Genomic DNA, 17736 nt, shown 5'->3' on the forward strand with positions numbered 1-17736 from the left:
TTGCGACCCTCGGCCGGGCCTGCACGCCTTCTGGGCAGGCTCTGTGGGTGGGTGGGCTTGTGCCAATCGGAAATGGCTTGGATATAATTAACCCAGCTAATCACCAGCCTCAGCCCGCTGGGAGGGGAGGGTACAGCCCAGAGCCCTGGCCCCCCCAGGAAGCGCCAGTCTCCCGTTCTTCCTCTGACTGGGGCCTACGGTGTGCCAGGCTCTGCAGCTGCTTAGGATAGTGGAGTCAGAGGGTGGGCAAGGAAGGGATGTAAGAAGGGAGGGTGCTTAATTCTCATCTCTCTGGCCTCACCCTCTAGGGGGAATGTGACAGGGAGTGGGCCTGAAGTGGCCATGCTGTGTGTGGGGGTGAGCACAGCAGCAGGAGTTGTGGGTGTGAGGGAGGGAGTACTCCCAGCCACTGCTCCCAGGTGGCGCTGGGTGTGACCCACAGTCCTATTGCATTTCCCAACTGGTCTAGGTCTCCTAGGGAACTCTCTGGGGTGGGATGTGGCTTGAAGGGAATTCTGTGTACTGGGTTTAATGTCTTTTGGTGAAAATCCTACAAGGCCTCCAAAGAGTGTCCCAACTCCCTCCCTCCCTCAGCAACTCAGCTCAGAAGGCTTTCCAAGGTCTGGATCTGGCTCTTAGCTCTCCAGTCTCACTTTCCACTGTCGTCCCCTACACTCCTATGTGCCATCCTCTGGAACTCTTGTGTTTTCAGACCAACCATGCCCCGTGATTTTGCATGTACTGTTCCTGTGGCCTGAATGCCTTTCCCTTTTCCTGGCTTTACATATTAACTACTGTTGACTCAGAATGTCCCTGAGGTCAGGTGGCCCCTCTGCAGACAGCCATACCCCTGGCCAATCCTGTCCCCACACTGTGTTCTCAATGGTCACAGCACATCACAGTATTGTTTGTCATTCCTTTCTTGACTATGACCTCTTTGAAGGAGAGCCTGTGTTTAGTCTTTTCTCTCTCTCCCTGAGCCTAGCAATACGCCTGGCACATAGCGGGTGTCCAACATCAGGCTCCGAGCCAGTCTCCTTGGGCCTGAATCTGGCTTAGCCCCTTGTTAGGTGTTGACCTCTCTGTACATTATCTGTAAATGGGAATAGTAATAATACTTACGTTGCAAGACTGGTTGGAGAATTCAATAAACTAATTCAAGTACAATGTTTAAAGCAGTGCCTGGCACATAGCAAGTGCTTAATAAATGCTAGTTAAGCTTATTCGTTCATTGCGTTGGCTCAGTAGTTAGTATTTTGTGTGTTCAGTGCTTACCACAAGTCAGGAACTTGCTAAGCTCTAGAGAGGCACAAATTCAGTCCCTGCCCACATGGAGACAACCATCTAGTTTAAGCAAATGAATGGATAGATGGTACTTTTGTGGTGCTTCTGAGTTTTTAATGTTTTGTTAAACAAGCTCTCTAAATAAGCGTTTGAGAATGTGTCCGTGTTCAAATATCAAATCATGATGTATCTATTTGGATAGTATAAAACAAGTAATGAAATTGGACATAATCCCTTATAAACTTAACATGTGTAATGTGTTGTTTGGAGCACATGAGAAAACTTGTCTAGGACAGAGGGTCCTGGAAGCCTCTTTCTTGCTCAATCTTCACTGCTGAGAATGCTAAAAAAAATTTTTTTTTCCTACCAGACAGAATCATTACTCTTATACAAAGATACAATAAATACATCAAAATTTCCATTTGACTCATCAATTAATGAAGTAATCAGCAAGATGTTCAGGAGAATCCAAAGAACCAAAAGATATCTAGGCCATCAAGAACACTGAAACAGGGGCGCCTGGCTGGCTCAGTCAGAAGAGTGTGTGACTCTTGATCTCGGGGACATGAGTTCAAGCCCCATGGTGGGTGGAGAGAGTACTTAAAAATAAAAGTGTTAAAAAAGACAGTGTTGGGGCACCTGGGGGGGCTCAGTTGGTTAAACATCTGGCTCAGGTTATGATCTCACATGATCTCGCCGTTCCTGAGTTCGAGCCCTGCATCAGGCTCTGTGTTGATGGCGCAAAGCCTGCTTGGGGTTCTGTCTCTCCTCTCTGCCCCTCCCCTGTTTGTGCCCGCTCTAAACAAACAACAAGCAAACTTAAAAAGAATGTTGGAATAAATTTGCTTAATGTAAAACTGGGCAATATTCACTGGGTAATATCAGTTACATCTTCACCAGACACGGTTTACATTTTATGGACAAAAATAGTGTCCATGATTGCAGTTGCCAGAGTTGTAAAATAACTGAAAGACAATAAAACTCAAAGATAACCTGCAAGGACACGCAGTAGTCTTCGCTGCCCCCCCCCCCCGCCCCGAGTAATCTTTTTAACCATTTCAAAGTCTTTCACAATTTTCCTTGACAAGAAGTTCTGAACTCAGATACCTCAAGATGACCTGAGCCATGCAACCCTTCTGATCAAACAGCTTCTGTGCCAGGAGGGGGCCCATTTCCATTCAGAGAGAGCTAGAAATCTCCCGGCCCTCCCAGGGTTGGCACAGCCTTTGTCCACCTAACCTTCTCCACTCTTAGCTCTCTGGCTTCTCTCCCTTGCTTTCCTCTCCCGCCTCACCACTCGCATCTCCCCCAATTATGCAGCCAATCCTTTCAGCCTCCTTGTGGTAGCCATCATTTACAGGGGACATTCTATGTGCTAGACACTGTGCTAAGCACTATACATTCATAATAGCATTTAATGTTCAAAAGAACTACGAAATGAGTGCTGTCTTTACCTCAAATTACAGCATATTAGAGCAACTGAATTTCGTGGAAACAGCTGTTCAGAGGGCATCTAGCCAGCCCAAGAAGAGTACAGGCAGTCAGACTTTTAACCACAATACCAGAAATAGCAAATGGGGTCATTTCTCATGCCAGCTGTAATGCTTGGTAGTGGCTACCCAGGAGCACTGTGTTAAGATGGATTCCGAGGCTTCCTCTTGGTTTAATGGGAGATAGTGCTGGAATCCACTAGTGATGTCTGTCATGGTCAGAGACTCAAAGAATGTAAAGGTTGGCACCTATACCAGATAAAGGTCAGGCTGACTTTATACTATATCATCTCCTACATCATCTCCTGAACATTTTTGTAACATTGCTGATGGTGGCCTCTCCTTCTAAGGCCCGAGCCCTGAGCCCTCAATGTCTGGATCTTAATGCCAGTTTTCTAGGTCTTTGTTACTCAAAGTGTGATTCCATCTGCTTTCTACCCACCCCCCTGCCCCCTAGCAGTGCCAACACCTGGGAGCTTGTTAGAAAAGCAGAGTCTTGGATCTGACCTCATACTTACCGAATCAGAAGCTGCATTTTAACAAGATTCCCTGGGGATTTGTTTGCACATTCAAGTGTAAGGAGCACTGGTCCAGGGGACCTCTTTTCTCAGCTGCACCTGCCCCCACCTCAGCAGCCAGAATCATCTTCCAGGAAGGTGCTGGCTCAGGTCCAGGTCTGAGTATTCCCTACAGACCCTAACACTTAACCCAGCAGAACCAGGTGTGTTTACGGACTATTTCAACTGAGGCTTGAAAACTTTAAGACATCCTCTTCCACACTGGAAAAACCTTGCAGGATTCTCTGGCTTTTCCCACTAGGAATGTGAGTGCCTCTGGGTCTGCTGGCCACACCTCTACAGCTCAGCGCCATGTCCTTTCCTGTTTTCTGAGACTTTGCAGAGTCTCTCTAGGGCCTCAAGAATCCAGCCCCAACTTTCCACCCTAGCTTTTGAGACCTTCGCCCCTTCTCATAGGGGCTCAGGGAGTTGGGGTGGAATCAGGCAGCACACAGATGTGGAGGAGGAATAGTTGCTGAATCTGGGAGCAATAGCTGGGTATTCAGCCATTGGTTCAACCAGTGTTGAAAACTATTCTTTGCCAGGCATGGGGGTACAGTGAAGAATAGAGCATGGTCTCTGCTCTTGAAGAAAGTGGCCATATAAGCAGATGATCACAATACCATGTGATACAAAAGACAGACACTGTGGTTGTTGGGAAAAAGACAAGGGCTTTCTGTGCAAAAGGAACCCCATGGGCAAAGCCATGGAAGAACATGGCATAGTCAGGGAACAGTGAGAAGTAAAGCGTGCCTGGAACATAGGATGAGTGTAGAGGAGAGTGGCAGGGCTGATCTAAGTGAGGATTTGGGTTGAGCCCCAGCAAAATTTCAATCTCACGCTAGCTTGGCCCTGAAACACACATCTGAGCCACCCCTGCCCGTTCTCAACAGCAGATCTCATTTCTTTACTGACTTGAGCCAATCAGAAGCAAGAGCCATGTACACACACACACACACACACACACACACACACTCACAGATACACACACATGGTCTCTTTTTAATCAATGACTGGATCCCATCCCTACTAATGCCCTCTTTCACACCAATAGGAGTAGGAATAATCAGTGAATTTCCTGGTAAAGAACTGTAGGGCAGGACTTGGGGTCTCCCTGACCTAAGACATGGCTACAAATGGAGGCAGCCTTGGCAACATGTATGTACCAGACCTGTGTGACTGTGTGCGTGTGTGTGCGCGTGTGTGTGTGTGTGTGTGTGTGTGGCTATACATGTGTGAGTGTATACATGCATATCTCTAGGGAGGAGTGTGAACTGTTGCCTTGAAGGGAGAGATAATCCGAATTCCTTGACAGAGAAAGAGGGATAGGTTGGTCCATTGACATCCCTGTAGGATTCATATGAGAAACTTCCTTGGGGGTCAGAAAGTGAGGTGGCTATAATACATAACTTCAGATTATTTGGCTCTCCTATTGAGAGGTGGAGTCTGTGTCTCCTCACCTTGAATATGGGCTGCTTTGACCAGTTGAGTATGGTGGAAGCGATGCTACATGACATCCCAGGCTGGGTCACGAAGACCCACGTAGCTTCACCCTGTTCATGGGAACCCTCACCCTCAGGATTCCTGAGCTGCCATCTAAGAAGTCAGGCTTTCCAGAGACCACCATGCTAGAGAGGCCACGTGGAGGTGCTCTGGTTAATATGTCTAGCTGAGCCCAGCCTTTCAGCCATCCCTACTGACACACTAGACAGGTGAGGGAAACCATCTTAAATCGTCCAGACCAGCCCACCTAGCAGCTGAATATCACTAAATAGCCTCAACGATGCCTGTGGAACAGGAGAATCACCCAACCAAGCCTTATCCAAATTCTTGACCCATAAAATTATGGGATATAATAAAATGGGTGTTCTTTTAAGCTACTCAGTTTTGGGGTACTTTGTTATGCAGCACTAGAGAACTGAAACAAATGGATGGTAATAATTCAGTTAATTAAGTACTTGCTATGTATCTGGCATTATTCTAAGTATTTGACATGCATTAATTCATTTATTCCCAAGAATAGGCTGGAAACCAGAGCAGTTAAGTAATTTTTTCAAGGTAACAGCTTGTAAGTGTGATCACTTAGACCTGAACTCAGGTAGTCTGACACCAGAGCTCATCTATTAACCTCTACCTTATACTGTAGAATAATAGAGATTAAAAGGCTCTTCAAGATCACATGACTGGGGGTGCCTTGCTGGCTCAGTCAGTGGAGCACGCAACTCTTGATGTCACTGTTGTAAGTTTGAGCCCTACACTGGGTGTAGAGATGACTTAAAAATAAAATCTTAAAAATAAATAAATAAAATAAAAATATTTAGGGGCACCTGGCTAGTTGGAGGAGTATGTGACTCTTGATCTTGGGGTTGTAAGTTCAAGCCCCATGTTGGGTGTTAGAGATCACTAAAAAAAAAATACAAAAGAATCTTTAAAAAAATCATATGACCGAACCCCTTTATTTTACAGATAAAGAAGTGGAGCAACAGGAGGGTTAAACAAATAGCCCTGGGATCCCACAGTCTCTTTGCACCACGTCAAGTCCAGATCCTACGTCTGCTGACTCTCAGTCTAGGGGGAAAAGCAGAATGGGACATTCTTCTATCTCAACATGCCCTTCCTTCTGGACCACCATACCTGCCTTCTGTCTCAGGGTCACCATACAAAGTCCTTGATTTCAATCTCTGCCATTTACCGTACGTGTGTAAAAATGACTAGCTTCCTCTCAGGACTTCTGGGTACACAAATGCATGGGTGTGTGCATACACACATATACATCCATTTTCATCAGAGCTAGGTAAAATTTTTGTTGACTCCATCTCAGGGGTTAGGATTTTTGCTTTCAAAGGTATTAGGCTGGCTCAAGATCCTGCACTAGGAATTTCTCTGGTCCTTCTCTTTTCCTCATGTCGTTTAAAGTGGAAAAACTGCGTGACTGCATGTGGTAGGCAGCTTCTGGGTTGGCCCCCAGTGATCCCTGCTTCCTGGTGTTCACGTCTTTATGTAATCTCCTCCCTGCGTGGTAAGGGATTGAGGCCTGCCAACACCCATGTCAGTGAGTTTGGAAGCGGATTCCCTTCCCCCCACTCTGTTCTAGTCAAGTCTTTGGATGAGACCCCAACCCCAGTTGGCAGTTGACTGCAGCCTCGCGCGATTTGTTGGGCCAAAAGCACCCACCTAAGCTGTGCTCGCCGTTATGACCCACAGAAACTGCAAGATAATAAATGCCTGTTGTTTCAAAATACTTAGTTCTAGGGGCCCCTGGGTGGCTTAGTCGGTTAAGCATCTGACTTTTGATTTCAGCTCAGATCATGATCTCACGGTTGAAGAGATCAAGCCCCGCCTGCGTCGGGCTCTGGGCTGACTGTATGGAGCCTGCTTGGGATATTCTCTCTCCTTCCCTCTCTCTGTGGCCCTCCCTCTCTCTCTCAATATAAATAAACATTTTGTAAAAACCTTTATTTTTTTTAATGTTATTTTTGAGAGAGAAAGAGAGACGGAGCATGAGCGAGGGAGGGGTAGAGAGAGAGAGGGAGACACAGAATCTGAAGCAGGCTCCAGGCTCTGAGCTGTCAGCACAGAGCCCAACGCAGGGCTTGAACCCACCAACCGCGAGATCATGACCTGAGCCGAAGTCAGATGCTTAATTAAGACTGAGCCACCCAGGCACCCCCAAGAATCTTAAAAAAAACTTAGTTTTAGAGGCGCCTGGGTGGCTCAGTCGGTTAAGCGTCCCCCTCTTCATTTTGGCTCAGGTCTTGATCTCACCGTTTGTGGGATTGAGCCCTGTGTCTGCCTCCATCTGACAGTGTGGAGCCTGCTTGGGATTCTCTCTCACTCTCTCTCTGCCCCTCCTCCACTTGCACATGAGCATGTGTGTGTGCTTTCTCTCTCTCTCGAAATAAATAAACGTTAAAAAAAAATTTTTTTAATTGGGGCGCCTGGGTGGCTCAGTCGGTTAAGTGTCCGACTTTGGTTCAGGTCATGATCTTGCAGTCGGTGAGTTTGAGCCCCACGTCAGACTCTGTGCTGATAGCTCAGAGCCTGAAGCTTGCTTCAGGTTCTGTGTCTCCCTCTCTCTCTGACCCTTCCCCACTCACACTCTGTCTCTGTCTCTCAAAAATAAACATTAAAATCATTTTTAAAAAATTTTTTAAATAAAAATACTTAGTTTTGGGTAAAATTTTTTTTTTTTTTACACAGCAATAGATAACCAATGTACTGCACATTGAGGAAATTCTAGGGTACAGATGATGTAAACAGTAAGAGACAGATATAAAAGAATTCTTTCCTTGATCAATCTACTTATTCACTCATTCTTTCAATACACTTCTACCTGCTTTGCCCCTAGGAATGCAAAGATGAATGATACCATTTCTACCACAGAAGAGCTTCCAGCCTAGTGGGAGAGGAGAACTTGTAAATGGATTCTTAAAATGTAGTGATAAATGCAAATAGAGGAAGGTCTGGAGTTTCTGAGCAACACAAAAGAGGGATAAAAATAATTCTGCCTGGCTTTATGAATAAAGCTTCATTGAGAGTACATTTAATTTGGGTTTTTGAAAAAGGGGTGGGAGTTTTCCAGGAAGACAAGGGAAGGAAGAGCTTTCCAGGTAGTAGGATCTACATTTACCTGTACTGAGAGGCCGAGAAAGCCTAGTATGTTTGGGGACTCACTGGTCATCCCATGTGGCTGGATTTTTTTTTTTTTTTTTGAGAGAGAGAGAGAGAGAGAGAGGCAGAGAGAGGGGGGACAGAAGATCCGAAGTGGGCTCTGTACTAACACCAGTGAGCCCTATGTGGGGCTCAAACTCATGAACCATGAGATCATGACCTGAGCCAAAGTCGGACACTCAACTGACTTAGCCACCCAGACGCTCCCAATGTGGCTAGATCTCAAGAGTACTAGGTGGCAGGGGAGACTGGCAAGGTAGGTTGACTAATCAAGGTACTTGGTGCCAGCCTCAGATTTTTCGTTTTTATCCTACAGGAAATAACAGGTAGAGGTGTTTAAGCTCAGTGAGTACTGTGATCAGATTTGTGTTTTAGAAAGAGAACTCTGGAGGCAATAAGGAGGATGCCTGGAAAGAGGAGCCTAAAGTCAGAGAAATCAGGCAGGATGCTGATTCTGATCCAAGAGAGGGGTCAGATGAGGCCTAGCCCAAGCACTGTCTGTCAAATCGAAAGGAAAGTGAAGGAGGAAGCAGCTTGAGGTTACCAGCTGGGATAATTGGATGGGTGAGCCATCATTCACCAATGGAAGGAATAAAGATAACATGCAGATCTGAGAGTAGAGAATCTGTTAGGATCATGTAGATTATGCTGCAGTAATTAATAACTTCGAAATCTCATTGGCTTAATGAAACAAAGATGTGTTTTGTTTTCTCACTCATACTGTAGGTCCTATGTGGTCCACAGGGGTCTCGACTCCATACGGTCACTCAGGGATCCAAGCTCCACCATCTTGTAGCCACACCACCCACAACAAACACATGGCTCCTTTAGTCACGTCCTCAGTTACATGACAGGAGGAGAGAGAGACACTAGAGAATTGTGTACAGGGCTTTTTATTACCCCAGCCCAGACATGATGTACGTTGCTTCCATGCACATTTCATCGGCCAGAACCAGTCTTATGGCCTCTCCTAACTACAGAAGTGTGGACAGTAGAGGGGAGCACATAGAATACTTGGTGAGCATGATTTTCTCTGTTTATTACAAGAAGGTAATAAACTCAGTTTTGAACGCATTTACTTCAAGCAGAAGATATCCGGTAAGCATTTGGAGATGTGGTCCTGACATTCAGACAGGAGTTGAGAGCTTGAGCTGTAGGTTTGAGCACTGATCTTGTCCCTGCCTTCTGGAGGGTTTATCAGTCAATCAATCTGAGGGATGGCGGCCTGCCTACACCCATGTGAGACATTCTGGACAAGAAGAGAAACATATATATAAATAGCTGTGATCTGCAAGAGGTCAAGTTACATGCTATTTGGCTACAAGCAAAGTGCCATGAAAGGAAAGATTGGAGGAGCAGTGAATCCCATGACAGTGAGTAGGAGTGTCACAAGCAAAGGGCAATGATAGCCGACCTCTCAATGGATTGGTGAACCGACACAGGTAAGGAGTGCACGAGAGCAGCAAAGTATGGCAGATCTGGGGAGAGAGGCACCAGGCAAAAGAGAGAAGTCGAGAAGCGGAGGTAGGCAGGGGGCAGATAGTGGAACGTTTTAATGCCAGGTCAAGGAGCCCGGACTTTATGCTGTAGTTATAAAAAACCACTGGAGGCTTTGGAGAGAGAGGGGACAGATAGATGTGTGAAGAAGAGATGGGAACATTTTTTGGATTACTTTCCTCCCTTCAGTGGAAACCAGGCTCCTCACTTGCAAGCACATAATGCGTACACACACACACACACACACACACACACACACACACACACCTTTTTCTGCCCAGATCCCAGATCCCACTTCTGTATCATAATCCTAGATGATAACTCCTTTATCACTGTTACCAACTAGGCAATTTATGTGACTATCTGCCCACATTATTCCTTCCTCCCTTTTTTCCTCCCTCCCTCCCTTCCTTCCCTTTCTATTTTTACTGAGATATAACCTAGAGTGAAATGCACAAAGTGCATGTTAAGTATAGATTAATGAATTTTTACATGTGTCAACACTCACATAAACACTGTTTAAGATATAGGACACTTTCTTCCAGTGAGTTCTGCTCTAGAGGCAACCACTATTCTGACTTCTATCACAATCAATTACTTGTGTCTGTTCAAGAACTTCTAGCAATGAAATAATATAAAATTCCCTTGTTTGTATCTAATGGCTATGAGGTCCATCCACATAGTTGAATCCTGGTCTTATCCTGAGCTGTTCCAGCTTTTAAACCAACTTCCTATCCTTCTCCTTCCCTCTCCTTTCTTCTTCCCTTCTTCCCTTCCTTTCTTCCATCAGTATGTAGAAAGTACCTTTGCAAAGGTGCTAGGGAAGCAGCAGTGAGCAATGCAGATTTGGTTCCTGTTCCTTTGGAAGGGTATGTTCTAGTGGGAGGGCGAGGGGAAACCCCAGGTAATTACAACACAGAGTGATGAGCACAGTGCTAGTCAAGTCTAGGGTGCTATGGGAATTCACAGAAGAGGCGTCAAACCCCAACTTTATGGACCACGGAAGACTTCCTGGAGGAAACAATATCTAAGCGGAGACCTGAATGATGAATAGAGTGTTGTGGGCAGCCGCCTGTGTAAAACTTGCAAGGCAAAAGAGGAAATGGTGCTTTCAAGGAACTGCAGGAAGGTCAGAGATGTTCCGCTCAGCTGGAGCGCAGAGTGCAAAGTGGGAAGGGGTGAGGCTGTGGGGGCTAGATGGGGCAGATGCTGAAGGGCTTTGTGAGCTCTGCTAAGGAATCTAAACTTGAAGGTGTTGTGGGCCGTCACTGAGGGGTTTTCAGGAGAAAAATGACACAGTGAGGATTTGGTTTCTTTTGTCTATTAATAAATTTGACTTTGAACCGATTTTTTTAAAGTCTTTCAGTTCTTTTAATTTTTATTTATTAAAAAATTTTTTTAAGTTTATTTATTTGAGAGAGAGGGAGAGAGTGCGCCAGCAGGGGAGGGGCAGAGAGAGAGAAGGAGAGAGAGAATCGCAAGCAGGCTCCACATTGTCAGTGTGGAACCTCATGAGGGACTCAAACTCATAAACTGTGAGATCATGACCTGAGCCGAAGTTGGACGCTTAACCGACTGAGCCACGCATGCACCCCCCATCCAGTTCTTTTTTTTAAAGTTTGTTTGTTTTTCAGTTTTATTTATTTAAGTAATCTCTATACCCATGTGGGGCTCGAACCCATGACCTTGAGATTAAGAATTCCATGCTCTATTGGCTGAGCCAGCCAGGCGCCCCCTGAATCCATTTTTAAAAGGCATTTTAGGGGCACCTGGGTGGCTCAGTGGGTTGAGCGTCCAGCTTTGGCTCAGGTCAAGATCTTATGGTTCGTGAGTTCAAGCCCCGCATCGGGGTCTGTGTTAACAGCTCAGAGCCTGGAGCCTACTTGGGATTCTGCGTCTCCCTCTCTCTCTGCCCATCCCCAGCTCATGCTTTCTCTCTCTCTCTCTCTCTCTCTCTCTCTCTCTCAAAATAAATAAACATTAAAAAAATTTTTCTTTTTAAAGGCATTTTAGTTTTTGGAAAGGTACGCACATGGTACCAAAAGGTGTATCACGAAGCACAGGTCTCCCTGGCTCGTCCGTCTCCCACTTTACCAGCCCCCCATAGGTGATCTCTCTGTCTGCAGTGTGGAAAGCAACATGGTAACGAAGCAAGAGTGGAAAACGGAGAACTTCTAGGAAGCTATTGCACATTCTAGGTAAGAGAGGACAGTAGCGGTGGTGGGAATGATTTGAAAGATGCTTCGGAAGCAGAAACAACAGCACCTGGGCACAGATTAGAAGCAGGGGTGAAGGATGACAGCCCAGGGAGGAGGACAGTGCCTTTCAGTGAGCCAGGGGGAACAAAGGGGAGCACAGGGAGGGGAATGTGGTGGACGGTCTGCAAAGAAATGCCTTCTCCATTCGGAGCCTTTCATCTAGTTTTCACTCTCCTTGAATCTGGGTGGCCTTTGACTTGCCTTGATCAATAGGATGCAGTAAAACTGATGTCCTGACGGTTCAGGTGTAGGTTTTAGGAGGCCCGCCACAGCTTCCACTTTGGCGTCTCGGAAGCCAGCCACCATGTGAAGCGGAAGCACGCTGCAGGAGAGAAAGAGGCTACTCAGAGAGGGAGAGAGACACTCTGGAGGATGAGAGACTAGGCAGGAAAGAGAAGCACCCCCATCTCTCCCTGCCACGTTAGCAGAGGCACCAGACACATTAGTAAGGCCACCTCAGATGCTCCAGGCCCAGCTGAACTTTCCCCGGCCAACACTGCAGGGAGCGGAGGCAAGCCGTCCACACCAAACCCTGCCCCAACTGCAGAATCGTGAGCACATAAAAGATTGCTGTTGTTTTAAGCCACTCAGTTTGGGGTGGATTGTCACCCAATAGATAACTGAAAGAAGTAGGGAGGGATGGGGGAGAGAGGGTATAAGTTCTGCATCCACGGTCTTTCCTTCTTTTCATTCTTAAAATCCTCAGTGTCCCTGCGAAATACCTGCAGCTTTATAATTCAGCTTTATAATCTTCCACCTAGAAGGTTCAGGTGTCTTGGTCTACTGTTTCTCCAGTGCCCACATCAACAGCTCTGAAACCCAACTGCATGTCGATTACTGTTTCCTTGGGTCAACCTAGGGTTGGTTCCAATTCTACCTTTGTTTCGGCGGGGGGGGGGGGGGGGGGGGGGGGGGGAATTTGTTTTTTCTAACATCATACCCCAGGGAGAAATGTTATTTCTCTGTATTCCTCATTTTCTAATGCAGGGCTAACTGTGAAGGATAGTTGTTCACTAAATGCCAGACGAATGACTAATGAGGCTCTCTTGGAGAGAATCCTAAGTGGGGTTCAATTCCTAACTTCCTGTTCTAACCGGAGGCCTTCAGTTTCTCCATTTATGCGAGAAGGTCTCACCGCACTCCTTCCGACTCATGTACAGTAATGAATTAAGGGGCTTCAACGTTGTCAGAGAGCCATCCGTCTGTGCCTCCATGGAGAAATGGCTGGGCCCAGGAGGAAGCAGGTGATGTGACACAAGCGGGCGTGGGGACAAAGACCCAGAGAGGTCTATGTTCCTCAGCAGGAGAGGGGACGTGTATATTTGCTGCATGAGGGCGAGAGGGTGACTGACCCCATGCTCCCTGTCTCAGTGGCCCTCCTCTGCCCTCACACGGGACTGCCGCCAAGAACTGCCAGTTGGGAGAAACTGCCATCACTCCCCTCCTCTGGATTGCCTCTCCAGGGAGACTTGGGTACCCTCCATGCAGTCCCTGTTGACTGCTCTTGGTGGCCTGCCCAGAGCCCATTTCTCCACAGGTCTGAGGAGATGGGCATCTTCCCTGTAGCCCCAAACCCAGTTCTAGTGACAGTGGAATCTAAGAAGGAACTCAGAAGACACTCTAGTCTAACTTTCCCATATTCAAGATAAGGAAACTAAGGCCCAGGTCAGGGAAGTGACTTGTCCAAACGCCCCAGCTGGTTCATGGCAGAGGTGAGGCCAGCACCCACATTTCTCAACTCCCAAACTGGTGCCCTCTGTTGCTTACACGGCCTCCCGCAGGGCTCTCCCCTCTCTGACCTCCCTTTCCTTTTTACTATTCTTTCTCTTCTCAGCCTCTCTCCAGCACAAGCCCCACGTAGGGACACTTCCAACAGGGGAGGGGGTGGCTAGCAGGCAGCCTGTCCTAATGGATGTGGGACATACAGAAGGCAGATGAGGTGTGTGCGCTCCGAACATGTCAAGCAGTGCCACTTAACACAGCTGCTCAGGCTTGGGCATCGATACACATGCACACATGGACAGTCACACACCTCCTTTAGGGTCACCTATGCTTTCCACCAGTCCCCCCAGTCAGATGGACCCTGGCACAAAGTCAAGTCACAAGACTCCTCACCTGGCCTCAGCCCTTGGTGTCCCACAAACTAGCTAAACTGGTGGCACCTGGGTAAGGACAGCCGAATGACCCGTTCTGGCCCTTGATCCAGAGATGGGAAAGAGAAGACAGGTTCAGAGCTGTCATCAACGTGGCACATCTTTATGTACTTAGAACTCCTGCCTCTGGGTCCCTAAATGTCCCTCCCTGAGAGGATAATGGGAGGGTGAGGACCCCACTTTCCTTCTTCTTTCTGCTCCCTTTGCTACCCCCCTCTTCCCGTCTTGATAAGAATCTGTTTGAATGAAGCTCCTGCCAGGCCATAGATTCCATCTGAGACACAGCTGGATCTCTTAAAACACAAGGGGAGATGTTTATCTTTCCTCCCAGCTCTGTCCTGTCACCTCCTCCTGGGCATTGCCAGCCAAGGGCACCGCCTGGTGAGACAAATTAGGTAAGTCTGAGCTGGGCCCCTGGTACCTACTGCTAAGAGGGTAAGCAGTGCTGGGGGAGGGGCGGGCCACAGAGCCGAGGGGGAGGGGCGGGTAGGGCGGGAACTGAGACGTCCCTTCAGAGTTCGTTCACCTCTTCCCTCCTCCTCTGCTCCCCACTCCACCCCACCCCCAGTCATTCCAATACCCCCCCACCTCTGGAAAAGCCAGATTGGGATTCGATCCCCAGCCAGTTGCCGGAGTTCCGGAGCAGCTGTCCCAGGCTTGGGAGGGGGAGGGGGCCAGGAATGCTGGAGCTGAGGCCTGGGCCGCCCCAGACAGAGCAGGCTCTGAATTCTGGGAATGTTTGTGCAGCTGGAGCCCATTAGGGGAGGGAGCCGCGCCGCTTATTAATCCCAGCCTTGTTCCCCGGGAGGGGCCAGGGCCCTGCACACGAGTGGAGGGGGACGGGGCTCTGCTGCAGGAGGCGGCCCCCAGCCCTCAGCCCCCTGCTTGGTTGAGACTCCATCAGGAGCTTGGAGATCTGGGGCCCTGTGCCTGGCTTGCATGGTGCACATGTGTGTGGGGAGGCGAGTGTGGAGGGGTGGGTGTGGGCACAGGTAAGGGGCCTGTGGAGGGGGGGGGGGTGGGGGACGCGGTGAGGTTCCACAGAAGTGCTCCTACCTGGGGAGGCGGGAGGCACACGGTGGTGCTGGGAGGGGGTGCTGTGTACTCCTCAGGGATCCTCACCTGCCCTCAGAAGCTCCTCGCTGGCAGGCACTCTTACAGCAGGAGAAGAGAAGGAGGTCATGAATTCCTGTTGGCTTAAGTATTTGAGTGTGTGCACAAAGAGGGCTGAGCAGTGAGTGGGGAGGCAGCCACGGGGGCCACATCCTGCAGCAGCTCCAGGAGTGGCCATTTAGTAACGTGAAGAGCACCTCCGGGAGTGGTGCAGTGTGTGACCTGTGCAGCCACACACAGTGCTCCGGGTGTAGGGAGTCTGGGGGCCTGGGTTTAGTTCCAAGCTAGCACTGCGGATAGGGTGGTGCACTGAAACTGAAACAAAGGGCCTGGCCTGGGGTCCCCGTTCTACAGACTAGCTGTGGGGCCTGGGATACATTTCTTAGCTCCTCGGAGCCTTGCTTCCTTTATTGGGATAGGGTCTGTCCTATGTGTCTTATAGGGTTGTTGTACAGATCATGTTCCTTTGTCTCTGTATCCATCCATCCGTCCCACAAACTTGATGGCTACTATATGCCACATATTCTGCTAGTGACCAGGGCCTTAAAAGTGAATAAGGACATTGACCGTTAGAAGCTCATCCTTAATAGTATGGGGTGGTGTGGGGTTATCACATACACGAATAGAGTGTAATGTGGCAAGCTCTAACCCTGTGTCATGGAGACTGGAAGAGGAAGCAGTGCTAGCCAGCCCATCACAGGTGTGTTCTTAGGATAACATGTATGAAGGTGCCCTGTACACTATATGGCCCAGCACAGTGTGGAAAGAGGCCGTGGCAGGATCCTCTGAGACAGAACTGAGGTCTCATTGTACTTACTGGCACATCTCCAGCTGGGGCTGGGGCTGCTGGATGCTCAGGGTGATAATACCAGAAAGTTCCAGAATGAACTAGGACTTTGGTAGCTTGGGAGCTGTGACAGAAATCCCAGAAACCCCTTTGAGGGCCAGGGAGGAAGGCTCTAGGACCAATTCCATAGAGAACGTTAGCTTTATTTTTGGGGGAAGCTTTTTATTTTTTTAACGTTTATTCATTTGAGAGAGAGAGAGAGACAGAGGATCCCAAGCAGGCTCATGCCGATAGCAGAGAGCCTGATGCGGGGCTCAAATCATGAGATCATGATCTGAGCCAAAGTCTGACACTTAACAGGCTGAGCCACTCAGGGTAACACCACCCCCCCCTTTTTTTTTTTTTTTTTTTTTTTTTGTGAGAGTGAGGGTTAGCTTGGTGCCTTTGCTGAATTTCATCCTGGGAGATGGTGAGGAGGGAATGGGGCAAATGGGAGAGGGAAAGTCAATAAAGGGCTGGGGCCTTGGGAGCTTTGGAGAGGGGTCATCTGCCTCAGCCATCCCCAGAAGCCTCTGCAAACAGGAGGAAGGAAGGCCTCTCCTCTCACCCCCAACCCCACAACAGTCCCTGAGTTCACAGGGTCTCCAGCTCAGGTAGAGCTCCCTTCAAAACGTCAGAGAACTTCCCAGGAGGGCTGCTGGGACAGGAACCATAGAACACCAAGCCTTATAATTACTCTGACAAAAATTTAGGATCTTGGGATGGGCAAGGAATGGGAACAGTTGTCTGAGAATTCCCAGGTCATGCCTGCAAAGTGTTGGCCCCAGTGGCTCCAAATGGCACCAGCCATTTCAGGCATAGATAGCCTCTGAAGTGAGTACTCCTGTCCAAGGGGCTCACTGCTTTTAGGTTCCAGGCCACATGTCTAAGGAACTAAACAAGGGCTATCTCTGTGGAACAGAATCAGAGAGGTGAGTAGGAGGCCCACAAAATTCTGGAGGCTCAGTTCCTGCCTTTGGGGAACCCTAGTCTAAGACGGGATACAGCCCCTGCTCTCAGGAAACTTGTGTTCTAGTGAAAGGGAGACATCATTTGTTTTCCAGGACGAGAGATATAGCCTTTGTCCTTAGGAAACCTCCAGTCTGCTGATGGATCTCCATCTAAGATACAAAAAATTATGGACATGGGGCGACTATGAGACAAGCTAATGAACCAAGTACCAGTTATGGGCAGTCAGGAGTAGTAGAATGAATGATAGGGGAGAAGAAATATGGAGTTCGCTATAGGAAGCTCCTAGAGGAAGAGGGTAAACAATAAAGTAGACTACAGTCAGTTGGGGGAGAGCACGTTTCTCTGTAGGGATGCCCCAACTATCTCTCCCGTCCTGGGGAGGGGTGTGAAATGTCCAGGCTGCACTAGCTGATTCCTAATACCCCTTTCAGCTTTAACATACTAGACTTCCTGGCCCCAGCCCTCTCACCCCTGCTTCCTCTCCCTCAGAGCCTCCCCCACCCCTGCCCTTCCTCTCCGCCTTCCATTTGGTCTCTCCTGAGGCAGGTGGTCCAGCCAGCTGCTTGGCCTGTGTGGAGATGAGATCCCACCCACAGTGTGGGATGGCGTTCAGTGGGGGTGGGCTGTGACCTGAGGAGCTGACAGCTGGGTTTGGGGCTCAGGCAGGGGCACAGGGGTGAGGACATGGCTTGTGGCAGCTTTTCCCAATACCCTCAAGTAGGGGAGATTTGTGGGGAAGGAGAGAAGGGTTCCAGGGATGTCCTAGATTCCAGCTGTGGTGGGTCTGGGTCCCTTTGTGGAGGTCTGGGAGGGCCCATCAGGGAAGAACAGGTTGAACTCTACTTCCCCTGAGCTGGGGGACACTGGGGCTAGAGTTGGGCCAGGCTGGGTGGTTCCTGCAGCTGCTGGGCGTGC

The 17736-nt window shown here is 48.6% G+C and overlaps 2 long non-coding RNA genes across 4 annotated transcripts in view; both read right to left on the bottom strand.

The window, feature by feature from the left end:
- Nucleotides 1-9020: 9020 nt before the first annotated feature.
- Nucleotides 9021-10579, bottom strand: LOC122206570. The gene is made up of 2 exons (XR_006196516.1): nucleotides 10304-10579; nucleotides 9021-9251 (listed from the first exon to the last, which is right to left on the bottom strand). It is a non-coding gene; the product is annotated as an uncharacterized LOC122206570 (long non-coding RNA).
- A 909-nt stretch (nucleotides 10580-11488) lies between these two features.
- LOC122206568 overlaps nucleotides 11489-17736 on the bottom strand; it is a 51719-nt gene continuing 45471 nt past the window's right edge. Inside the window, exons 3-5 of one of the 3 annotated variants that reach the window (XR_006196514.1) lie at nucleotides 14967-15064; nucleotides 13873-13953; nucleotides 11489-12079 (exon numbers count right to left, since the gene is read on the bottom strand). This is a non-coding gene — a long non-coding RNA (uncharacterized LOC122206568). The remainder of the gene's footprint in view (nucleotides 12080-13872; nucleotides 13954-14966; nucleotides 15065-17736) is intronic. The other 2 variants (XR_006196515.1, XR_006196513.1) reach the window with 2 other exon arrangements.

The sequence above is a fragment of the Panthera leo genome, chromosome E1 (genome assembly GCF_018350215.1).
Source record: "Panthera leo isolate Ple1 chromosome E1, P.leo_Ple1_pat1.1, whole genome shotgun sequence".
NCBI lineage: Eukaryota > Metazoa > Chordata > Mammalia > Carnivora > Felidae > Panthera > Panthera leo.